Genomic DNA, 21,486 nt, shown 5'->3' with positions numbered 1-21,486 from the left:
TATTCACAATGGTCCAGACCTTACTGAGCCCAAAAGGTAAACAAGATGAATAAGATATCGTCCTTTCTCTAGGATTGAAACAAATCTCTCCTGTCACTTTCCTGTAGATTATTGCCAAGATATCCCATGTATAGGCTGACATCCTCTAAGCCAGTAGAATATCAGTTTCTGGCACAATAATAGATTGAATGGAAACTGTGTTGGGACTTAGGACCACTTGCTGGTTGATAAGGATCACTCAATGTGTCTCTTAACAGTTGGAGAGCTTTATGTTTCACTTTCTGAAAGTTGTTTGACACTTTCATTTTCTGTTCTAGGTATATGAAATATTCACTATGTTCCCAACTACACTGTAAATTTCCTGACAGCAGGATCTATTTTTATTTATCTATGCATCTTCCACAGAGCCTAGCATATTTTTTGATAGATGACAGATACTCAATCTATATTGGATGAATGAATGAATGAACAAGTGTAGTATAAAATAAAGATGTGTATAGTAAGTCCTCACTTAATGTCTTTAATAGGTTCTTAATAACTGCAACTTTTAGCAAAACAATGTATAATGAAACCAACTGTAGGCTAATTGATACAAACAAGAGCTAAGTTCCAATGATGTATTTCTGGTCACAAAAATATAACCAAGCTTCTAAATAAAGGCCAAAAACACTTTTGATATTAAACATTGAAATAAATGTGAACTACACATACACATACATTTGTAAAAGATTAACAAAAATGAGAAAGATAATTATTTACCTCATTTTTGGTGAATCAGCGAGTAACAGTGGTTTTAGTGGAGGTTGGTCAAGTCAAGGAATAAATGTTTGCAAAACAAAATTTTTAAGGATTCCCTCCTACCACCACAAAATTCAAAAACAGTAATTCTGACAGTCCTCTGAGTGCTTTTTGTCCCTCGTTTATTGTTGTGCATTTGTATGACTATTATATACCTTATGAATTTTTATCTTACAATAATTTGTATTCATTCATTTATTTTCTAACCCACTATTCCAGTTCAGGGTCATGTGGGTGGCTGGAACCTATTCCTGGCAGCTAAGTGTGCAAGGAGGGAGCCATCCCTGGCTAGAATGTTAATCCACCTCAGGGCATCCTCACACACACACCCATATTCACTCAGACTGGGACTGTGTACACATGCAATTAACCTAATGGCACAACTTCGGGATGTGAGAAGAAACCAGAATATCCAGGGAAAACCCATGTAGACAATGGGAGAATGTGTAAACTCCACACAGACAGTGGTCCTACCCAGTAATCAATTTTTTTTCTGATCAAAATTATAATAAAACAAGGTTGAACAAAACAGTTCCTGGTGCACCAGGAGCTCTCAGTCTGGTTGAAAAATCAGAATGCAAACCAGTAAGGATAACTCAACGTGCTAAGTATCATAGCAGTAATAAACACTGCAAACATAATGGGCAATTGGCAGGGCTTAAGAGTTTTGAGAAGACATAGGAAGAGAGATAAACCTGAAGATCTAAAGGATGAATGAATTTGCTAAGTGAAGAAGTTATGAAGATAGACAGAAGGATGAGATGGCAAACCAGTGGTGAAATAGAGGAAATTCATTAAATAAGGCAATGAGACGTTTCCCTCATTAGAGACAGAGGGAACAGCGTGTGCAAATGCTGCAGATAAATGAGCAAGTTTGATGTTTATAAATAACTTGCGGTGATTACAATGGGGATGTCAAATGGAGAGTCAGCACAGAAAGGAACAGCAAGATAGACTGAAGTCAGTTTGTAAAGACCCTGCCATGCCAGTTTGAACTTCATCACTTGAGCAACAATAAGCCGTCAATGTTTTTTAAGTGTAGTGAGATAGTCAAATTTCTGTCTTGGAAAGGCAACTCACGCTGAGTTTGGGAAGATGATCCTCAGGAACTAGGAAGGAAGAAAACATTTACTGAGCTAAGTCTATATATGCCAGGATATACTTTAGGGGATTTCACAGATACTCTGAAGTTTGCTTTATGTAATCTTTACAGCCGCCATCAGAAATAATCATTAATATGCTCATTTAACAGATATAAATGTGACACTTGAAATTATGAATAGAAGAAGGTTTAGAAATTGAGAAACTATTCACAATTCTAGGGGAGATCAAAAGTGAGTGTATCCTAGAGGAGGGATATTGAAGAAAGACGGGCAGGAAGAAGAAACACAGCATATTGGAAAACTCAGAATTCAGGAGGCATAATTAACAGAATCATTGGTTGCAGGTAGGCATGAGGAAGAAAGACAGTGATAGTGAAAGAATGAATTCCAAGTCTCTAGAGCATTGAAAGTTTTGGGACTTATATAGAACCACCTTCCTCCAGTGATTTTTACATCTCTCACATTTTTTCTAATACAATTACCTTGAAACTTATAGAAGTAGATATTTATTTCTCTTGAGATGAAAAACTAAGTTTTAGGAACTTGTGTCTTTAGTATTATCTCCCCAGGAGTTGGCTGCTGTAGCAAGAAAGAAGCGTGATACTCTGTTTTCAAGACAATTGCCTATCTTTCAGCTCGGGTGTGTTGGGAGGATTTCTGTTCATAAACTGTTCAGAGGAATTTGGAAGCAAACAAATATGTAAGTGCAAAGAACTGTATCAGATGGGAGACACCACCCAGACTCTTGGCAAGCCAAAACTCACTTGGAAGCAATTAGTGGCTCAAGAGACTGATATCACAGAGGATCAAAGTGTTCACTGGGAAGTGATTTCGGGAGTAGAGGCCGCCAGTGACTTCACAGCAAACCACACGGTGATTGTGAAACTCTTACTGCATTTTGCAATGTTATACACAGCAGAGGGATGATTCCAAGTCCAGAGAAATCCTGCTGACATCCAAAAAGCCTCTTTTTTATGTTTCCAAGAACTTCTAGTACCACGTATTTTCCTTCTCCCAGGCCTAATTTTTGGTAATCTGTTTCCTATTTTGAGAGTTTCTTTAACAACTAACATGAATGGTGAATTTAGTCATGCATATACCCAGGCTTCTGTTTTACAACGGAATTATGCATACATGAGCTGGATTAGGGTTAAGAAGATAAAGACAGAATGTTAATGCACCTTTTTGACCCCTCTGTCATAGTTCGGACCACTTGCTCCGACCAAAGTGATGAAGGAGGAAATAAAAACAGAGGATGTGAGTGACACAGGAAGCTAGAGGTGGAAGAGAGGCAAAGAGACCTCAAAGAAACCTTTATCTAGTGAATCTAATGAAGAGCTCCTCATTAATCTCTCTCACAGAATCATACTTTTTGCTTTACAGCATTTATGAAAGATTGTGGCTTTCTTCTTACAACAGATTACCACTTATCATCCCTAAAATGCTCAATAAGCCCTAAAATAATGGTATTCAGGAGATTATAATGAGGGATATGTGTGTGTGTGTTGGAATATTAGTGAATGCCAAAGTGAAAACACAACCCAAGATTTGTACCTGGAGTTTAATCTAGGTAAAAAGATAAGATTTATGGTTTCCAAATATGAAAATCAGGCAAAAGTAGACCAATGAGCCAATGAAATGGTAGCTTCTATACACGGGATCATACTCTCAGGATCACTTTCTTTAAGGATAAAATTTCAGACTGCTTAATTCCATACATATTATCAAATTCCTTTGCAAAAGATTCCAGTCTTCCTTTGCCCTGCCATCATCTCTCACCTTCCTTTCCTCTACACTCCAACACATAAACATACACGTGTACATTCTACATTGCAGCCATCCTCTTATTCCCACTCTATTAGTTTCCTAATGCTGCTATAGCAAATTGCCACACACTTAGTGACTTAAAACAACATACAATAATTATTTTATTATGCTACAGGTCAGAAGTCCAACATGAGTCTCACTGGACTAAAAACACCAAGGTGCAGGTAGAGCTGGGTTCCTTTTTGAGGCCCTAAGGGAGAATACGTATAATTTCCTTTTCTACACTCTGGAGGCTGTCTGAATTCTTTGGCTGATGGCCCCATCTCCCCCTCTTCAAAGATAGCAGCGTGGCGTTTTTTAAATCTTTCTCCAATTCTGATCCTATCTTGCCGTTTTTTTCTCATTTTATAAGGATGCTTGTAAATACATGGAGTCCACAAACAATCCAGGATAATCTTATCATTTTAAGATTTTTATCATAATTATATCTGTCCAGTCCTCTTGTCATATAAGGTAACATATTCAGAAGCTTTGTGGAATAGATCATGAGCATCTTTGAGGGACAGTGGTCTTTATTCTGCCTATGCACCTAAAGAACACTGAGAATTTTCCCAATTTTATATCTTCTTGCAGCCTGATCTGCCCAAATTCCCTTTCCTTCCTTGTCTGACTTGAGATCACCCAACCTGACTATGACCTCTTCTTTAAATCTCTTTCTAACTATCTTTCCCTTGGAAGAATTGCTGTTGCATCCTTATCTCCATGGCAACATGTTAAATATTGAGTTTATTACAGAGTATCACATAGTGTTGTTTTTCTCTGTCATTTATCTGTTTCTTGCAATAGAGTGAGAGTTTATCAAGGTCAGAGTATATACCTTTCTTATTTTTAATTACTACTACCTAGAAAAGTACCATTACTAAACATGGTTTATCTTGTATTTAACTGAATTCATTGATAAAGGTAGAATATTTTTTATTATTAATGACAAAAGACATTGTTGTGTTCCTTCTCATGCCAGTTCAATATACTGTCTTCACCTGTGTCCTTGAAAGGCTATGCTTATACCATAATACCGAAGTTCAGAATTTAGAAGGAATTTTTTTACAAGATGATTATTTTACGTGGTACCAGAACCTAAAGCTAGGACTAAAACACCAACTTACCGAGGGCCTACTTTTGGTTTATCATGAGCAAGAATTTTGTGGTGAGAAAAAGCTGTAAGTTAAGAATTGCCTCTCTTAAAAGCGGGACTATGTTACTGCACTGAGTGTAATTGATAGCAGAAATACATCCACCTGGAAGGCTGGAAAGGCTATTCTGTGTTATGTAGCTCGACCAGTGAAAAACAACTACTTGCTTAATATAAGGGCAAATTAAAAACAAAACCAAAAACTATTGCCACATTAAAAAAAAAAACAATGTTAAATATATTGAGAGTGATATAATGAGAAATACAGGGGCAAGGTGCACAAATAATTGGTCTCTTTTCAGCTTTGTCCTAGGCTGGGTTAAAAAAAGAACTGGTCTCTTTCCTGAAAAAAAAAAATCATAAACAAGTTTGAAAAGACCTGAAAGAGCTGAAGAAAGCAATAGGCAGTTCTATAATACTCCAACCCTAATAATAGATATATCATCTAGGTAAAAAATTATCTAGATAGATGATAGATCATCTACATAGATGATAAATCATTTAGACAGAAGATCAATAAGGAAATAGAAGACTTGAAAAGCACTATAAGCCAACTAGATGTAACAGACAAATACAATACTACACACAACAATAACAGAATGCACATTATTCTCAAGTACCTGTGAAACTTTCTCCGGGGTGGACCATACATTAGATCCAAAAGGTAAGTCTCAAGAAATTTTAAAAGACTCAAATCCTACCAAGTATCTTCTTTAACCACAATATAATGCAGCTAGAAATCACTAATAGAGGGAATACTGGACATTTTACAAATACATGGAAATTAAACAACGCACTTTTAAATAGCCACTTGGTTCATTGCAGAAATTGTTTGAGTGGGAGCTGAACATTGATCACACAAGGACATAAATATGAGAATAATAAACACTGCAGACTACTAGAAGGAGGAGAAAAGGAGGAACATGGGTTGAAAAACTACCTATCGGCTACTATGCTCATAGTATCATACTCCAAACCTCAGCATCATGCAATATGCCTATGCAACAAACCTGCATATGTGCCAACTGTATTTAAAATACAAGTTGAAAAAAAGAGAAATCAAAAAGAAAATGCAAAATATTTCAAGACAAATGGACATTAACACACAGCCTATGAGTACCGATGGGATACAGTGAAGCAGTGCTCAGAAGGAAATGTATAACTTTAAATGCATGTTTTAATGGAGAAGGATCTCAAATCGAAAACCTAACTTTACACCTCAAAAACCTAGAAAATAAAAGCAAACTAAACTTAAGCTAGAGGGAGAGGAATAATAATGAGTACAGCAAATATAAGCACAGTAAAGTAGAAAATCAACAGAGTCCACAAACCTAAAAGTTGGTTCTTTGAAATTTTCAGCAACATCAACAAACCTTTAGGTCGACTGAGAACAGAAGAGAGAAGACAGAAATAACTAAAATCAAAAACCAAAATGAGACATTACTATCATCCTTAAAGAAATAGAAGAATTATAAGAAAACACAATGGCAACCATATACTAATAATTTAGATAGCCTAGTGAAATGGGCAAATTCCTAGAAAGAAACAAATTATGAAAACTGGTTTAAGAAGAAATAAAAAATCTAAACAGATGTATAACAAGTAAAGAAATTGAATAAATGATCAAAAACCTCCCAACAGAGAAAAGTCTAGGACCAGATGGCTTCACTTGTGAATTCTACAAGATATTTAAAAAGGAATTAACACCAATCCTTCTCAAACTCTGGCAAATAAATATATAAGAAGAAGATGAAGAAGCACTTCTCAATTCATTGTACAAGGCGAGCATTATCCTTATACCAAAACCAGACAAAGATATCACAAGGAAATAAAACTAGAGATTAATATATCTTTTGAATATAAATGCAAAAATTCTCAGCAAAATTCTAGCAAGCCAAATATAATAGCATATTAAAATAATTAAATGCCATGAGCAGATGGAATTTCTCCCAGGAACATAAGAGTTTTTCAATATAAAACAAATTAATCAATGTAATACACCATATTAATAGAACAAAGAAATAAATGCGTAAGATCACCTAACTTGACACAGAAAACACATTTTGTAAAATCCAACATCCTTTCATGATAACAAAAAATCACTTAGAAAATTTTCTCAACATGAAGAAGGGTACTTATGAAAAAGTCAAGTCACAGCTAACATCATGCTTAATAGTGAAAACCTGAAAACTTTCTAACAGTAGGTCCAAAACAAAGATGACCACTATCGTCACTGCAATTCTGCATTTTACTGAAAATTCTAGCCAGGACAATTGGGCAAGAAAAATAAATAAAAGCTGTCCAAATTGGAAATAGGAAAGTAAAATTATCTCTATTTCAAGATGACATGATAAAGTAACATATATAAAATCTCAAAGTCTACACACGCACACACACACACAATTAGAGCCAACAAAAAATTCTAGCAAAGTTGATGAACACAAAATCAGTTCTGTTTCTAAAACCCAGCAATGAACAATCCAATACAAATATATGTTTTAAAAATTCCACTTTTTAAAAATAAATTTAACTAATGAAGTGAAAGGTTTATACACCAGAAACTATAAAGTATTACTGAAAGAAATTAAAGAAGTCCTAAATAAATGAAAAGACATTCCATGTTTATGAATGGAAAGACTTAATATTGTTAAGATGGCAATACGACCAAAAGTTATTTGCAGATTCGGTGCAATCTCTATTGCTATTCTAACAACATTTTTTTGTAAGATGGAAAAGTTGATTCTCAAATTTATTTAATTGTGAAACATCCCAAATAATCAAAACAATCTTCAACAATAAGAACAAAGTTGGAAGACACATGCTTTCTGATTTCAAAAATACTAAAAATATATAGCAATCAAAACAGTGTGTAACTGGCATAAGAGTAAATATATTGACTAATGGAATAGAAATGAGACTCCTGATATAAACCCATATATCTATGGCCAATTGATTTTTGACAATTGTTTCTAGATCATTCAATGGAGAAAGAATAGACTTTTTAACAAATGATACTATGACAACTGCAAGGGAATGAAATTGGACTCATCTCACACCATATACAGAAATTAAGGTAAAACGTGTCAACAACCTGAATATATGAACTAAAACTATAAAACTCTGAGAAGAAAACATAGGTTAATTCTGCATCAGCTTAGATTTGATGATGATTCTTTAGATACCGCACCAAAAACATGAATAGCAAAAGAAAAAAATTAATAAAGTGGACTTCAAAATTAAAAACTTTCCTGCATGAAAGAACATTATCTGAATGTGAAAATAACCTACAGAATGTGGAAAAATATTTGCAAATCTTATATCTCATAAGGGTCTACTATACAGAATATATAAAGAACTCTTAAAACACAAGAATAAAATGATAGCCAAATTAAAAATAGGCAAAAAACTTAAATATACATTTCTCCAAAAAAGATATACAAATGGCCAGGAACCACATGAAAATATTCTCAACATCATTAGTTACTATGGAAATGCAAACCCAAACCACAATGCAGTAATACTTCACACCCACTAAAGTGTCTATAATCAGAAACACAAACATCAACAAGTGTTAGCAAGGATGTAGAGAGATTAGAACTTTCATACATTGCTGCTTGGAATGTAAAATCATTCAACCACTCTGTAAAACACTTTACTGGTTTCTCAAAAAGGGAAAGATAGAATTACCATGTGTTCTAACAATTTCATTTCTAGGTATATAGCCAAAAAATTGAAAACAGATACTCAAAAAATACTTGCACATGCATATTTATAGCAGCATTATTTACAATAGCCAAAAGTTGGAATCAACCCAAATGTCCATCAATGAATGGAATGAAGAAACAATACACACACACACGCACACACACACAATGAAATATTCATTCATGGAAAAAGTCATAAACTATTTATACATGCTACAAAATGGGTGAATCTTGAAAATATAATGGTAAATAAAAAAAGTCAGACACAAGGTCCTATATTGTATGATTCTATTTAAATAAAATATCCACAGTAGATAAATACATACAAACAGAAAGTAGGAAGAAATGGCAATTAACTTGGTAATGGGTACAAGGTTTTATTTTGGAGTGATGAAAATGTTTTGGAATTAGATAGAGGTTATGGTTACACAGCATTGTGAGTGTACTAAATGTCACTGAACTGTTCACTTTAAAAGGGCCAATTTTATGTCATATGAATTAAATCTTAATTTAACAATGTTTGTTTTTTTTTTTTTTTTTTTTTTTTTTGAGACGGAGTCTTGCTCTGTAGCCCGGGCTGGAGTGCAGTGGCCAGATCTCAGCTCACTGCAAACTCCGCCTCCCGGGTTCACGCCATTCTCCTGCCTCAGCCTCCGGAGTAGCTGGGACTACAGGCGCCCGCCACCTCGCCCGGCTAGTTTTTTGTATTTTTAGTAGAGACGGGGTTTCACCGTGTTAACCAGGATGGTCTCGATCTCCTGACCTCGTGATCCACCCGTCTCGGCCTCCCTAAGTGCTGGGATTACAGGCTTGAGCCACCGCGCCCGGCCAACAATGATTTTTTTAAACTGGATTTGTACATTGTTTCAAGGACTCACATTGTAATTAAATTTAGCTGGTAGTAATTTTTTTAAGTATATTGAGTCCCAGGGAATAAACACATATTTATACCACCAAATTTAACCATTTTGGTGCACAAAAAATTTAAATATTTAAAAATTTAAATATTTAAAAATTGAGTCCCAGGGAATAAACACATATTTATACCACCAAATTTAACCATTTGGTGCACAAAAAATGTAAATATTTAGTAGCAATTATTTTGTCAACACAGTAGCAGGGTCCCTCTTCTTCTGGGAATGACCCATTCTCTGACAATATTGACATGATGGTCATGGTATCAGCAATGTCCCAGAGTTGATTTGTTTAGGAGTAGGCACTTGTTCCAAATTTGGTCATCACATTTTTATTCAATTCAGCTTTAAAATTGAAGTGCATATATTGTGGATTGTAAGATATAAAATATAAAATTGGAAACCACTGGATTAGCTTTATTTTTCACCATGCGGACCAGAGAAGGAAAGGAAAGAAATGTGGGGAAAAAAAAGTGAAAGAGAAATAAGGCAGAGATTTGAAGAGAAGCATGAGGATAAAAGGAGGCCTTGAGGACAGACTTGTCTCTGGTTCCAGATACTTCTCTGAGCTTTTGCTTAATTGCTCTACATCGTCGTAAGACATTGTCTCTTTAACTTAAATTACTAGGTTTCCTGTCTCTGGAAATGAAATGAATTATAACCATTACACAGTGAAAAAAATGAATACTGCTCCATAGACACAAAAATGTTAGTACCTTTGCATATTTTAAACACAGAAATATACAGACAAATTCCCTTTCTTTAAACCATGTAAATGTTTACAGGATTTTAGAGGTTTAAAGTATATTTTAATGCATTATCTTATTTCATCCTAATACCATCCTAGAAGTAAATATTATTTTCAGTTCCATTATAGGGATTGGAAGACTGAGCCCTAGAAAAGTAAAATGACGTGCCCAAGTCAGCACCAGAACAGGGCCTACAATTATGTTATTCCATTAAAAGCAATTGTTACTTAGCAGTCATCTTTTTAGTACCTTTTACTGGGAGTCAGAGATAGAAAGAAATCAGGGATGCTCCTACCCCAGCTTTCTCTCAGTTTAGACCTCCTCTCCCATGGACACAATCTCTTCTCTACTTTGTGTGACCAAGTCGAATGAGCTGTTCTGTGGAGAAAAATATAAACTGTTGTCTCTCCCACTATACTCACAACACACTTTTGACACCACATGTGCGGGAATTTCTCCCAGCGAACAAACAAGCAATCACTTCTGCAGTGGATACCAGCTGGGTGCCCTCTAATTCAATTCAATTTTGACTTTATTTACCTGGAGATAGTATCAGATCACACAGGCTAAGGACACAGTCCCACAAAACTGAGCCTCACTTTCAATGCCTATCACAAGCCCTAGGCTGTTTCACCTCTGCTTCCAACAACATTGACATGATGGCCATGGTATCAGCAATTTTACTCCACTTGAAATTTTACTCAGCTTCCCCGTGGGGTTCGATTAATGTGGTAGAGTGGCTCACAGAACTCAAAGAAATACTTCCTTATATTTAATGGCTTATTATAAAGGATATTACAGAGGATACAGATGAAGAGATGCAAAGGGTAAGGTATGGGGAAAGGGTGTGAAGCTTCCATAACCCCCTCTGGGCATGCCGCTTGCGGGAACCTCCAATGTTCAGCTAACTGGAACTCTCTGAGCCCTGTCCTTTTGAGTTTTTATGCTGGCTTCATTACACTGGCATGATTGATGAAATTATTGGCCATTGGTGATGAACTCAACCTTCAGCCTGTCTCCATGGTGGTTGCAGAGTAGGACTGAATGTCCCAACCCTCTAATCTGGCTTTGATCTTCCTGGTGACCAGCCCTTATCCAGAAGCCACCTAGAGGCCACAAGCCATTAGTTAACTCGTTAGCATACAAAAAGACCCTTATCACTTTGAAGATTCCAAGTATTTTAAGAGCTGTATGCCAGCAAACAAGGAAAAAGACGGAATACATATATTCACAACTGCACAGCTGCGCATCCTGGACCAGTGCTGGTGCCTCCAGCTTCATAAAAGGGTTTGATCCATAGACACTCTGTCTATTGGGAACTACTCTCAGCTCAGCTGACTTCCGTACCCCTGGAACCCAAAAGCCCAGGCCCTCTCCACCCTTCTGTAACCTTTCCCCTGAAACCATTCCCTACTAATAGCAGCATAGCTGTCCATAGATAAACAATTTTAAGAAGGTAACTTCCTACAAATGCAGTTGCTATGCCAAAGGTTTTGTTTTCTCTAACCAAAACTACTTGGTGTATGCAAGAGACTATTTTTGAAATGTTCTTATAAATCTTACTGCAAGTTATCTGGGCTCAAAGTTATCAGTCCTGGAATAGGCTATCCATAGAATCTAGGTATGTGCAGTAGGTTAGTACAACTGATTCCAGATTATAGTAAAAGCACTTATAATGGGGTATGGGAAATGAAGAATACATGAAGAAACTCTCTGTGCTGCTTACTTTCTTGTGGAGTCTCACAGAAATCTAGTTTGGTATAGAGCTCTGTAGTGCTAAGGACCACTATCTGCCTGCATGGTTCCCAACTCCTGGCATAACATGGGTACTCAAATCCAACAATCATGTTTGCATTCCAGCAAGGAGGAAGAAAGTAGAGAATCTCCCTTTAAGAATTTCCATTTACCAAAATATGCACCAAAGTTTGACATGTAATCACAGCTGCAAAGAAGCTGAGAAAGGTAATCTTCATTCTGAGTAGCCATATTCCCAGCTAAAATTTTGTTCTATTAATAAGAAAAAAGAGGGAGAATAGATATCAGGAAACAAGTAGCAAATTCAGTCATAAGTCTGAAAGCTGCTGGTTAAATCAGCATATGGCTGTGAATGTGTGGCCTTTATGCAAATGCCAAGATGGAAAATTCTGTTTCCTTAGGTCAGTCATATAATTTCTTTTCTAAAGAGGCATCCTGGTATACCAACACCCTGGGGAAGGCAGGAAGAGAGATATCTGCAGAGCAAGAGAGTACTCAAGAGTAGCAATTAAGAATAAAAACAATATTGTTATAATTATTATGATAATGCCTCACATTTGCATAATGCTTCAGATTTCAAATATTTAACTTATCCTAATTGAACTCCATAGTATGTTACAAAGAATTTTGTAATAACCCAATTTTATAGAGGAGAAAATTGAGAAGCAGGGAGGGTAATTGTTTGTATAAAGTTTATTACACAGCAAAGGAATCCTAGTCCAGGGCCTGAGTATTCTCTTCAACCCTAATTCTAATGTTTTTTTATTTTTTGAGCAGTGCAATGGCAACATAAATGTGCAATTTCAGCTTGTCTGTACCCCATCACTTATTTAGCAACACACATTCACTGAGCAGCTATTAACATATCAGTGGAAATAATACATAGGAAATAACCCCAAAAACCCCTGCATTCAAAGATTTGGGAAGTTGGAAGAGCAAAGTAGCAAAATTACATTATACATAGGTATATGATATAATTATGTTTGTGCTTTTAAAACAAGAGTGTACAAGATTCTTTCGTAGGGAGGAGCGGTCACTCCATTTATTCTTTTCACATTTAGAATTCTATGCCAACAAAATTATTAGGCTACGCTGTGCCACAGAGCCTTTGCCTTTCCTAATTGACAGGGGCTTCCCTTCTCTCTCTAAGCCTTATCTTCTTTATTGCTTAATGATGTACTTCTCAGATGTAAGTCCTTGCAACATCCCAGTCAAGTAACAAGCGTGATTCCTGTTTCAAAGAAAGATTAAGGTAAGCTGGGTAGATAACATGCCCAGGATAAAAGAAAACTCTATGCTAAGTCAAAATTGGAACTTCTTTTTAGTAAACTACTTGCCAAAACTACAGATATATAATAATAAAAATCACACTTATATATTCATTAAAATAGCTACTGCTTTTTTTGCCTCTATCAGAATGTCATGAACGTAGTACATAGCTCCACAGGCCAGGAACAGGTTCAGGGCTTACTATGCACAGTATTAGGTAATAACAATGATAGATAACATATCGACTATTTTATATGTGCCAGGCACTTTGTTAAATATAATGATGTCTGTCTTCTTTCATCTTTAGAAAGAAATAATGCTAAATACAATAATGCAGCATTAAGGCTGATGATATTATTCCCTCTTAGCACATGAAATTACTCAGATCCAGCCATGTGCCTATGTTCACACAGTTTAAAAGAATCATATTTGTTGAGTTTTAAAATCTAAGTTCCAAACCACTGCATCCTTTTGTCATACTTAGCCCTGAAAACAACTATACAAGGTCAGTATTGGAATGTACAGGTAGAGAAACTGTAGATATAACTTAACATTTATATGCCTTTCACTCGTCCATAAGCAAGCAGTAGTGCGCAGGGATTTGACAACCATCTGAAAAAGCCACGTCCACATGGTTTGTCAGAGATTTGCTTTCTGCTGTTATTCTATAAGAAATCACTACATAGGCCTGTGTCTGTTTTTTTACCTTCATATGCAAAGGCAAGTCATTATCTTATGTTGGTCCCCAAAACTCATACAATAGGAAGTTAAAACAAAATAAAATTTGAGTATTTTCTATTTTGTTTATTCACTCTAGTGTATCTTTCCAGTTTAGTCTTTATTTTTGATATTAATATTTTTAAATTTCTCTTTCAAATTTTCTTCAGCTTTCCCAACTCACATCTGATTTTTCTTCGGACTTTTATTTATGTAGTTCTTTAATGTCTTCTATAATTTTAAGATATTTGTTTTTAAATATAAAATTATAATTTTTATATTGTGCACAACTTTCTGGTATAATTTTATTGTTTCTAGGGATTTAATATCTGTTTTTTGTTCCACTTTTTTCTTATGATCACTTTGCATGGGATATGTTTTCAACATTTTTCTATTGGTTGGTTTTATGTAAAGTTAATTTACATAAATTTTTAGAAGATATTAAAGTTCAGGGTAACACTTTTAACTTCATCTCCTTTACTGCTGTTTTAAGTAGTGTTTGAAAATATGGGAGCCTGCCTTCAGGGATTTCATGACTCTTTTCTCTTCCTCTGCTTTTATCTGCACCTTCTCTTCTCTCTCTCTCTCCAGTTCTTCAGTTCCATTTTGATTCAATTTCTATATATTTCTCCTTGTGGAACCTTGCTCTGAAGACAAACTCTGGCTGGTGAGTTTTGAGAGTTCATATAATCTAGAGTAATCCAGCTCCTTAAAACAGGCATTTCACACTCACCCTTTGCTGGAGTGGTAAAGAATACCTTAAGTTTTAGCTGATGTTTTCAAATTGCCCCACTTTGCTGAAGGAAATAAAAACCTTTTAACCCAAGACATATTTCTTTGACATATTTTGAGATGCCTGTTAGAGGGCCAGCAAACAGAAATGGCCCTACAAAGTCATCTTCTGCTGGGAAATATACTTTTGTAAAAAATCTGCATTAATGCAGTCTGGCCTTCCCTTGTCCAGATGTAGGAAAGATTAACTGAGTCTGTCACCTTCAGATCTAAAGTAATATTTTACCATCGATTCTCTCTGAGGGCAGCTACTAGTGAATTTTCATCTATATAACAAGACCACCTTTACCAGCCAAGTCTTCTCTGTCCCTCCCAGCCACGCCTGCCTGTGACCTCCTAGATCTGTATGGAGCCTCTCCTGCTTCCACAGTCTGCCTTGCCATTAAAACTTGATTTACCACCATAACCTCTTTTTGTCATGCTCCAATCCCACATTTTTTTCTCTAACTCCGAGATGGTATGCCAGGTTCTGTATCCCACTGGAGAGTTGGATCTTCATGGTGAAGACTCCAATGTATAAACTTTAAATAAATTTGAATACTTTTTCTTCAATTAATCAGCCTTTTGCCAGTTGATTTTTTCAACAAATCTTCAAGGGCCAAAGACCTTGGCCCCTACCTTGCTATCCAGTATTCTATTCTCCTTGCTTTCACCCCATTGTTTCCCTCTTCTTCTTCTAGTTAGTTGCTGATTCTACTCAGGCTACTGGTGATTTGCTTTCACGTGCTTGTATTTTAGAGTTCCTGATAATACTTGCTTTTTTGGTAAACAATGCCCACGAGATTTTGGTTCTCAGTGTTATTGTTTAATCTTTTTTGATAGTTTATTTTTATTTCTTGCTGCTTTTAAGATTTTTCTTTCGTTTTTGTTTTTTAACAATTTCACTCTTTATTAGGTTTTTGGGGTTTGTGGTTGGCTGTTGAATCTGTGGTTTGATGACTTTCATCACTTTCAAAAAATCAGCCAATATGATCACACATATTGCTTCTGACATGTATTATTTATTTTCTCTTTCTGGGTCTCCAATTATAAATATGGCAGATCTTTTCACTATCTCTCATGTCTGTTATGTAATTTTATTTTTTCTTCTCACTTTTAATTTTCATTAAAAAATTTATTTTCATAATTTTTTATTTTCCACTTTTTATTCTCATTTTGTCCTTGTACAACTGGAAAATTTCAACAGACCTAACCACTACTTAAATTACTTTATTTTACTGCATCTACACTGTTGCTTAACGAATTTAATGTTTTTATCATAACAAATTTATTTGAATTTTCAGTTCCAGATTTCCATTTTATTTTATGGCTTCTAATAGTCACATGAAATTCTCGATCTTATTATCTGTTTTCTTAAACATACTATTCAGTTATTTTAAAATTTTTAATATTTTCAAAATTTATCAGAGATTTAAATAATTTAAAAATAGGTTCACCTTTGGATCTGCCTCTATTGCCTTCTCTTTTTTTCTCTTGGTTTTCAACTTTTGATTCTAACTATTTGCATTCCTGGTATTTTCTTTATTAAATGCCAAATATTGTTTATGGAAAATAGTAGCTTCTCTGAAAAATGTTATTTATTTTTCAGGGAAGATTTAATTTTCTCTCCGATTGGTTGAGAAAGTGAGAGAAGTACCTTGTGACAATCAGGAATTGAACAGTTTAAAGCTGGTTTTCAGTCATAGCAAAGGCTGATCTATTTCAGTTTGGCCTCATTCATAGGATGTAATCTTTCAGGAAACTTAACTGAATATCTAGTGTTTACTAAGCTTCTTTCTCTTCACTAAAAATGGAACTGCAATTTTTGTCTTCCAAGCACCATGATTTAGCTTATGTTTTATTCTGTTTTAGTGTCTTAGTTGCCACTTTCTACTTGACCTTTGCCTTCACGCATCCTAGGAATTGTCAGGTCTCTTCGTGTAAAAACACTAGAGAAAGTCCAACTCACTTCTGAACACAAATTTAATTCTCCCTTGTCTTATAAGACTGTTGAGAGTTCTGTGCCTCCCTTACTGTTTTTTGTTTTGTTTTTGAGCAGGGGTTTTTAACAGGCAGAAGAGAACGAGAAACAGCTTCCTCCATAGAGGATGGTGTCTCCGTGTGGAAAGGAGCTGACCACCTTTTGTTTGGCTTCTTGGCCCAGCATAATTTAGAAACTGAGAACTGCCTTTAGGGGAGTGTCTTTATGGAATCTTTCCCCTTCCAGTGCTAAATTTCTTGGTTGCCTTGTAAATGACTTCAAACATCCCCATTTTGTCAAAACATTCCTTTATAGTCATTTTTTCACAAGAATTACAATCATGTTTTCACAAAGCACCCACCATTTATACTCATATATTGACATGAATGTTTGCTTGAAACAATCTATTCTGTGATAGCAGCAACTCCTCTTTGTTCTGCTATTAAATTATGAACTTCTGAGATTATTTAGTCAATATTTGCTTCTAGGTAAGCTGTATGTAGGTAGAGAACATCTTGTATTTCTAAATTCTAACCAGGATTTGCCATACACTGGCATTCAATAAATATCTGTTGATTGCTATTGAATGAAAAAACTCTATTTTATTTTACTTTATTTTGTTCCTCATTAAGAACACTTTGAACTGTTATTATGTACCTAATTATAACTTGAGAAACTTTTGAGGTACAAAGAAATATAAGATATAGATTTTGCCTTCAAATAATTCATATTCTTAAGTCAGAGACTCCTGTAACTACAGATATTGTTAAGGCCATCCAGATCTGCCAAACTTATTAAACAACTGGAATCACAAAGCTTAAATTGACACTGCAGTCCTCCAGTCTAGGTATAGGTAGATTTTTACTAACAAGACAATAATAGTAGTTTGGTTTGGTAGTATATTCCTAGACTGCTGTATGGAGAGATGTTCTATGGCTACATATGGTACTCAGAGAGTCCCAAGATTGATTAATCTTTCCTATCATGTGTGTTGGTCATGAGAATGGCAAACAATATTCATATGTTCGCATTCTCTGATAAAATCCATTTACATCATGCAAAAAGCAGACAATTAAGGTTCTAGGAAATAGAATTTGAAAATAAGCACCAGGTTTTGGGCAAGTTGGAAACTTATACATAGTTGTGTTGTAGGCAAAATAGAACTTGTAGGAAACCTCGGTTCATGTTCCTGAATTTCTACTTGTATACTTAACATTTATTATTTACCACATCTCTGGCACGATTTCTAGAGTTTTACATGTATTGACTTGTTCACTATTCGCAGCTTTATCAATAAGTTATTATCAGTTTATGATCTTGGCAAATTACCTGGATGCTCTGAGCCTTACTTCCTTACATGTACAGCGTGGGTCACCAAAGCTACTTTACAGAGTTAACTCAAAGCTTATATGACATAATGTTTGAGAATACAATCTAAAATCTAAAAATGTAATATGTTATGATTATTTCTGGCCCATCACACTGTGATTGCTATTGAGTGAAGAAATAAAAAATAAAAAGCAAAATGACACAGGGTTCGAATTGTGTAGTATAGTGTGTAAGTGCTGTACTAAAGGAAGTCGTTGAGGGCTGAGGCAAGAAATGAATTCCTGGAGAACAGTGACTTTATTCATGAATTAAAACATGAGAAACAGGAAAAATTAAAGACTGTGGAGCAAGAATAAGAAATTATTTCCTGAAATACCAAGAAGGGTTCCCTGAGTAAAATGAAGAGTGTACATTTAAGAAAAAAAAAAACATATAATTATAGAATATAATTGAATATTTGTTGACACTTGAAATAAGTATGATTTTAATCACTGTATTTTTTCTAGTTATTACCACTATTTCTGTGCATTTTTTTTGTTTATTCTATTTGACTGTGAGTGTTTTTAGGACAAGGGCTGACATTCTTTATTATATCTCTTTACATATAGTGAAAAAATATAGTCATTGGAGCAAGAGATGTGAGTTGAAATCTTTGCTTTACTCAATTCTTGTGTGACTATAAAAGTTTTCTTTCTGGGTGTAACGGCACTTGCCTATAGTCCCAACAACTTAAAAGGTAGAGGCAGTTGGATCATTTGAACCTAGGAGTTTGAGTCCAGCCTGGACAACATAGTCAGAGCCCATCGTAATAAATAAATAAATAAATAAATAAATAAATAAATAAATGTTTTCTCATCTATGTAATGGAGATAATGAGGCTTGAAATGACAGTGGTGAGAATCAGAAATGTATATAGGGTACACTCTTGACTGAGAAGTGGTATCCATTTGATTGACACCACCATTGTAATCATCATCATCATCATCATCATCACTCCATAATCATGATGTTCATTAGACCTAATACTGTCTTGCAAGGTGCACCAATGAATGTTTGCTGATTGAAAGAATGATGGAATAAGTGGATGAGTAAATGAATAAGACAAGATAGACTAGTAACAAAGCAAGATGCTATATTTTTCAGGGTCTTGAAATTTTATTTTTAATAAGTAGGTCAAGACAAAAGATAAGTTAACAATGCTTAACTTTAAAGTCCTGCTTTCTGTGAAGTTTTCTAACAGTTGTATGTAAAGTTGCCTTTAATGGAGCCCAAGAAAAGATCAGAGGCCATGGGTGGGAGTAGGAGTTGTGGGAGAATCATATTCTTCTAAAGGAACTTTTAAATACTTTGGCACCAAGAGGAAAAAAGAGAAAACACATTTTTTTTTCAGTGAGTGTGAGCCAGCAGCTGACCTTCCAGCAGAGGAGAGCAGGGAGTCCAACGTTCTTCTTCAGTAAGTCTATTGTGAATGGACTCTGCAACCCAAGTATCCCTGTTCAGAATCCCAGCATCTGTATCCAAATCTGACATCCATTTTCAGGAGTAAATATTTGCCACGGAAGCTTAAGATGTTGTTTCACAGTGGAAATCGTATCAGCCTATTTGAGAAGAGTTTAAAGCTCATGACATTTCCTGTCTCTTTTGGGAAATTTGTGTATGCTAAAAAAAAATATTCTTAAGAATCAGAATCTTTTTTTGTCCCAAAATAACATCAATTTTTTGCCTTCTCTTTATAACTTCTGATGTTGACAGTCACTTATGCTTGAGGATAAAGACATCAGCCTAAAGGGGGAAAAATCAGATGTGGAAAATATTTGTAAGATTTGAAAGAGCGCCCTGTATTATATTTCTGATTCTGCTATGAAGGATCTTCTCATGATGAGTGAAAGGAAGGAAAACCCACAAAGTCAACCTCTTGGGTGGGTGTAAGGGAAGAACGGAAGAAATTTTTAAAAAGACATCTCTTTGTTCAAAATGGAATCACTTGCTCAAGACAAAAGCAAAATAAAATGAAACAGGAAGAACCCTAAATTATAAATATTATCAAGAGCTTAGTGTTATTTACAAATTGATTTGAATAAATGCAATTGCTTTTTGTATGCATCTCTATATATTTGCATTTATGTGTATTTTTATTGGTTTCATTAAAAATGTTTCCTAATCACAAAATGTGCTATAATTCATATGAGAGTAAGAGTCTCAAACATAGAGAAAGCTGGGCTAGTGATAGGGTAGAAAAAATGAACAACTCTTCACAGTCTTTGTTCTTTTGATCTTTAAACTTAGTTTTATCACTTTGAAGAATTGTAAATTCTCATAACTAATTTTATCCCATTACTCAGAGTAATGAGCATGAAACTCTCTTCCCATGCTAAATACAGTATAGGGGGGTATTTATGTCTCTGGTCATCCTGATTTGCATGAATCCTGAATGTGATCATAAGAATGACAAGGAAATTGGTGAAAATATTTGGTAAGGAAAGTATTGAGTCCTAGTTGAGTGTTCCTCCAGGAAAAGATTTAAAAAATCTTATTGAGTAGATAGTTCAGCTACCTGTGAAAATCAGAGGACAAGAAAAAATCAGGCGAGGTACTGTCCTATTTCAAAAGTCATCCCTATTTTCAAGAAGGACGCCAGGTGATATTGATGCAGGCAGTTGGTTAGAAGGCTCTACTTTGAGAAACATTTATCTAATGGAGAAAAGAACAATGAATATCTGCTACTTGCCAAACATTGATAGGTGCTTTACCCACATTATAATCATTCTTCATGATTTTATGAATAAGTATTATTATTCCATATTACAGATAAGAAATTGAGACCAGAAACATTTCATAGCTAATAAGAGGATGAAAGATTTAAACCCATGTTCTTCTCTCTATATCTTGATCTACACCCAAACTTTCTCCTTTTGTTCAAATACATTTGTTCAATTCTGAGCATCAGGAATTTATTTCTCCTTGGGAACAAATATGCAGTGCGTTTTCTTTTTGGTTCATAAATGTATTTTTATATTGAACAATATCTGGACATCAGCATGCAGATCAGTCCCCATTCAGTGAAAGCAGAGAGAAAAATGTCTGCTGGGTCCAACTTGGCTCAGAAGCATCTTTCACCAACAGCAGCGAAACCAAACCAACTTAGTTGAACTTTTTTTTTTGTTAGAATTATTCTTCGTCTTTTTTTGGTCTGAAAATTGAATATTTCTCACAAAAGAAAATTGGGGGTGAGGGGTTGTAATCAGTCTTGTGGATAATGATTTGTTCTTTTTTAACCCAATCATCTTATTTCTTATGGCTTCATTATCTTTGGAAAGTGGAAAGTTGTGTTTTGCTCTTCCTTTATATTAGTTTTTCATTCTTTCTTCTGCCCAGATACTAAAATTAGATTCAGGGCATCATAATTATGCCATAATTACCATGATCATATTTTTCTG

Source organism: Chlorocebus sabaeus, chromosome 8 (genome assembly GCF_047675955.1).
Source record: "Chlorocebus sabaeus isolate Y175 chromosome 8, mChlSab1.0.hap1, whole genome shotgun sequence".
Classification (NCBI taxonomy): domain Eukaryota; kingdom Metazoa; phylum Chordata; class Mammalia; order Primates; family Cercopithecidae; genus Chlorocebus; species Chlorocebus sabaeus.
The sequence above is the reverse complement of the archived record's forward strand: the minus strand, read 5'-3'. Positions refer to the sequence as shown.